Source organism: Lygodium microphyllum, chromosome 14 (genome assembly GCF_053477565.2).
Source record: "Lygodium microphyllum isolate KBCC chromosome 14, Lygodium_microphyllum_v1.1.10, whole genome shotgun sequence".
Lineage (NCBI taxonomy): Eukaryota > Viridiplantae > Streptophyta > Polypodiopsida > Schizaeales > Lygodiaceae > Lygodium > Lygodium microphyllum.
Genome location: NC_141148.1, coordinates 14,756,118 through 14,762,117, shown reverse-complemented (window position 1 = coordinate 14,762,117; position 6,000 = coordinate 14,756,118).

Genomic DNA, 6,000 nt, shown 5'->3' with positions numbered 1-6,000 from the left:
TGTCTTGGATCATTGGAAGAACATACCGGAGGGGAGCAAGGACTACATAGTAGCATCCTTGCACGAGGAGTTTCCTGTGCCAACCTCAGTAGATAGATTCTCTACGAGCTGGATGATGGATTGTATGCGTGCATACATGTCACATAGACGATCCGATGCACGCAAGGCAATCAAGAGTAGGGCTGCAAAGCCCGAGTGGTTAGATGTAGACGACTGGCACTGACTGAGGGAGGAGGCTACAGATTCTCCAAGATGTTGGAGTTAGTAGCGCGAGGCGGTGAGGGCACGACTTGAGGCCGGAGTGGTCCATCATCTTGGGAGTGGCGGCCACATGACATATTTGGAGGACTTTGTAAGTTTTTCTTTTGTTTTACTTGTTTATTGTTTTGTAATATTCTTTGTACTGACAATCATGTTTCTAACAGTTAGCATTTTATTTTCTTTGCAGCACTCTATTACAAATCACGATCCGATTGGCCTTGAGACTCGATATGCAGAGAGGCATGGTCTCACTTCATTGATCAACCAATTGTATAGATGCGGCTGCCCTGTAAGTCACTCATCTTTCTTGTCCGTAGTTACCATGTTTAATTAGAATGCATTATTGTATGGTGGACTGATGTGTTGTCTCTTTTTCTGCAGAGTCCGTTCAATGCTCCTTTGCGGCGAGATGAGCTTTCGGGGAACGAACATATGTAGCTCGCCCTTGGATCCCTAGAGCTCACACACCTTTATTTTTGAGTCACGTGATCTATGTAGACATTTTCTATGTATTAACGATATCTTGTCACGATTGTACCAATCGCTTATTATGCGATTATATATTTATTTCATGTATCAGTGTTATGATTTCAGTATACATTGTTTTTGTTTGCAAGTGCATTGTACATAGTGCAGAAACTATTTTGTATGGCTCTAATAGCTCCCCTGCCACAATTTTTTTTCCTTATTACCGTCGCTATTAGCATCGCAAATTTTATTGCTCGCATCGTTATTGGTGTTGTTATTTACATCGCAAACCGTCACTATCAGCGTCGGTATTAGCGTCGCAAATATTGACGCTGATAGCGACGGTGATACCGACTGTTCTATGGCGTCGCCAATAATGACGCTTTTTGCGACGACGGGGGCAAATTTTATTATTTGCATTTTCGTCGCTTTAAACATCGGTATAAGGCCTATATCTTGTAGTGTTATCAATGTAGCAGGACATTCATCCACTCAAGATATTGAAAAATACAACCATTGATATGATGCACATTTACTATTTTATTTTAAAAAATTCTTTGATAATTTCTACTCTTAAAAAATTACTCGTAAAAATTGTCATAAATAAAAAAGACTTATATTCTCTCAGTTAATTTCATTAATTACTAAAGTCATTAACTTACTAAACCATAAGAAAAAATGTATTAAAAATTATTTAATTTTAATAAATTTATAGTAAAAATTTTAGATTTAGCATACATATATATCGCACATTTATAATTAATTAAGTAAAAATTAAAAGAGACTTTAAATAATAAGATAAGTTATAATAAAATAGAATGAATAATCAAAACTTAGTTTTTTGAAAAAAGGTGAGAGGAAGGTTTGCATTTTCTACAATAGAAGGATGGACCATCTGGAAGCACTTAAAATCTAGGATAAGCGTGGTCTCACCCTATTTTGTGAAGTCAAGTTTCTAGTTTCCCAAAACTTTGCTATATGTGCAAGCAATGTTGTCACTTTGCTCATGCATGCCCACAAAAGCAAAAAGTTAATGTCGTGTCCTCTGTAGATAATGGGTCTTCTACTATAGCTCAATGAGCTGAGAAGTCTATAGAGAAGAATGAAGTTAAGAAGGCTGATTAGTCTTCTATTGCTTTCTTGCAAAAGAGCATGGCAAGAGGCTTAAGTAGTAGCGAGGAAAAGAATAAAAATGCTAAACGAAATGGGGGTAAAGCTCTTGCTACAATTAATCCCAATAGAATCGAGGAGGCAAAGAGTGATGGCAAGAATGCTAGCAAGGAAAATATCCCTCTAGGTATAGGTTGGCATAAGGTGGAGAGAAATAAGTTAGGTAAGGTTTCTATTAAGTAGCTAGCAGGAGCAATCAATCCTTTATTAAGATTTTTGCTCCTTTAGGCAACCTAGCAAAAGCACGAGCCTCTCAAAAAAGTATCCATTCTCTCCTAGAACACTAGAGGGATGTGTTCCAAGGAAGATCTTGAGGTGAACTCTTTGATCAAATGTTGCAAAGCAAATATTGTATGATTTTAGGAAACTAAGTTAGGCCCTAATACACTCATGGAGTGTGGTATAGAGGGTTAATCTTTTTACTAATGACATTTTGTGTGGTAAGGGTGGCATGTTAGTAGCAACTAAAGAGAACCTTGGTCCATGTTTAATTCTAAAGGATCATGAAAGATCAATACTACGGATCAAAATTAGAGTGAATGATGGTCTCTTGGGTTGCATTGATATGTATGCTCCTAATGTGTCCCACTTATGTGAGCAAAAGTAGCAAGCATTAAGCGATCAACCTCTAGGCAAATCAACCATCTTCTTTGGTGGCCACCGAGAACATGACTCCAAGTGGAAGATAGATCACATGGTAATGGAGGCATGATTGAATCAAAGAGAGAAGCTTAGGAAACCCTCACTAAGCACTTTTAGTTGATTGATGATGCTACGACCTCTCCTAATGGCATAGGTAGAAGCATATATTGGCATAGCAAGTATCTTGATCCAATCTAATGAGGCACTAGGATGGACAAGTTCTATTTCAACAATGAGGCACAGTGGATGTACCGAGATCAAATTATTGGATATTATCATACATCCTATTGTCTGATCATGTATAAGTGATGATCACCTATAACCTAGTATGCAGTAACAGAACATCAAAAGGGCCACCACCCTCCATGTTGAGTACTGTTGAGTTAGTTGCAATGGAGCTTCTATATAGAGATGCAGGTTGAGAGAGAGAAGAGACAAAGACACAAGATTTGTGGTACTGAAGAGTGTACCTCAATAATGATTTTAGATAGATATATGTACTATGTACAACCTGGCCCTTATGGGCAGACACAAGCACTGCCCTTTATCCCAACAACCTCCCCCCTAAAGGCAATGTGCCAAAAGGTAGAGGAAAAGAACCAACTAAGTCTAAGTATGTACAAAGCTGAAGAGACTATACCTATCCAATACCCCATCATCTACCAGCAATGGACAAACCTCTCTATTGGAAGACCTTTTATGAGAACATCTGTAGGGTTATCATCAATGTGCATCTTGACTAGCACAATGGTCTTGCTGTCAAGTACCTCTCTGATGAAATAATACTTCACATGTATGTGTTTTGTCTTTGCATGAAAGACAGGATTTCGTGCTAACATGACATCACTCTGACTATCATAGTGGAGGACAAGAACCTCAGTAATCCCAAGTTCAGCAACCAAACATGACAACCATAAGACCTCTTTGCATGCCTCAATAGTGGCAGCCACATACTCTGCCTTCGTAGTAGACAGTGCAACACACTTTTGCAGCCTAGATATCGAAGAGACAAATCCCCCTATGAAGATAAACACGTACCCTACTGTGCCCTTGAGGTATCTCATAATACCTTTCACTGCTTCCTAATGCTTCTTGCCAAGGTTTGCCATGTACCTTCTAACCACTCCCATTGCAAAGGCGATGTCAAGTGTAGCAACCATAGCATACATCAAACTGCCAACAACTGAAGCGAATCTTGGCCATTTCTTCCTTCTCGTCATCAGATGTAGGGTTGTCCTTTGCATTGAGTTTCATATATGGAGGCAATGGAACTCCGATTGCTTTCCCCCCTCCATATTGAAACGTTGCAAAATCTTGGATACATACTCCTACTGAGATAGATAGAGTAACCCCTTCAATCTATCTCTGAGTATCCGCATCCCAAGAATGTGATTGGCATCACCAAGATCCTTCATGTCAAAGCTGGCATGAAGACTTTGCTTCAATGAATCCAAGGCATGAGTATCTCTACCCAGCAATCAACATGTCATCAACATACAAAACCAAGATAATCAAGCTGCCATCTGTTGCCTTCTTAGTGTACAAGGAGTGAGTAACTTGACTTCTTTGAAAGCCCTAAGACTACATGAAAGTATCAAACTTATGATATCATTCCCTTGGTGCTTTTTTTAGTCCATAAAACTCCATTTGAGCTTACAGACCATCTTCTCCTTGCCCTTAGCAACAAAACTCTTAGGCTGTTGCATATATATGTCCTCATGCAGATCACCATGTAAGGAATGTAGTCTTTACATCCATATGTATGAGTCCCATATCTTTAGCTACAACCAAGCCCAAAATGGTTCTTAGATTAGTCATCTTGACTACGGGAGAGAAGATATTGTCAAAGTCAATTCCATGTTCCTGCTTGTATCCCTTTGCAACCAACTGTGCTTTGTACTTTGGCAAAGAACTAGAAGTGACCTTCATCTTGTAAACCCACTTGCATGGAAGGGTTTGCTGCCCTTTAGGTAGCTGCACCAAGTCCCAAGTAGAATTCTTTTCAAGAGATTCTATCTCTGACAGCATGACCTTGAATCACTTCTTGGTGTCGGGTCTAGTAATTGCTTCGTTGAAGCACGACGGTTCACCACAATCCGTCAACATGACATAATTTGTAGCATACTCTGTGCATCAAGAATAAACCTATTTGGCTACCTTGAAGGTCGGGTTGACCTACGTAGTGAAGGTTCTGCATTTACTGGTTGTTAGGGCAAATTTGGATTTACAAGTTGCTATCCTAAAATATGGGCCTATAATTCTGCATGTACAAGTTGTTGTCTTGAAATACGAGCTTGTAATTCTGCATGTACATGTTGCTGTCTTGAAATTCTAGCATGCTGTCTTGATTGTTCAGGCTATTCTAACTGCATGTTTTCAGGTTGAAACTGTGGTGTATCATGGACAATACTTTGCTAGTCATTTCAAGCACCATTTCCTGCATTTTCAAGAGTATTCACAGTAAATATACGTTGTTGTCCACTGGGTACAAATGGTTGTCTAAAAGGTACATCCTCCCTAAAAGCAACCCTCTTGACTTCCTCAGTCTTCTCGGGCTGCTTATGCATGCAATCTTCACGGAAAATGATGTCATCGATGTGCACTATCTTTCTTTTCTCAAGCTTCCAAAGTCTATACCCCATCTCACCCTCGTCATTGTATCCTAGGAATATGCATTTACAGGACTTTGGTTCCAGTTTGTTGCATTCTTCTTTTTGTATGTGCACAAAAGCCTTGCAGCCAAACACTCGCAAATGAGCATAAAAAGGTGGCTTGCGTGACCACTCATCCTGAGGGACTCTCCCTCCTAAAGACCTGTTTCGTGACCTGTTAATCAGATGAATGGCTGTCATAACAGCCTTTGCCCAAAAGCCATGGGGTAATGCAGCATGAGACAACATCGTCGTACATACCTTATCATGTATGGTCCGATTCATGCACTTTGCAACTCCATTTTGGGGTGGATTATGAGGGGCAATGAGCTCCCTCTTTATCCCCTTATTGTCACAAAATGCGTGAAAGGATTTGGACACATATTCCCCACCGTTGTGAGAGCGAAGACACAAGTGTCTTATCAATCTGGTTCTCAACCAATGCCAATAATTTTTGAAACCTGTCAAGCACTTCTTCCTTGCTACGAATAAGGTAAACCCATAACTTCCGAGTAGCATCATCGACAAATGTGACAAAGTATTTCTTTCGTCCTAGAGATAACCCTGCCATCTGACATACATTAGAATGTACTAACTCTAAAGGCAAAGATTTTAGTGAAAATATACTTTTTGTAAGATATCTGTGCACTTACAGATCTTCCATTTTCCATCACCAAAGGTGGTATAAAAACCATCATCATCTAGCTGATCAGTACTAATCAAGCTCTTCTTGAGTTGTGGTACATGCCTTACATTTTGAAGAGTGAAGACAAATCCATGCTGAAATTGCAGTTGCACACTGCCAATG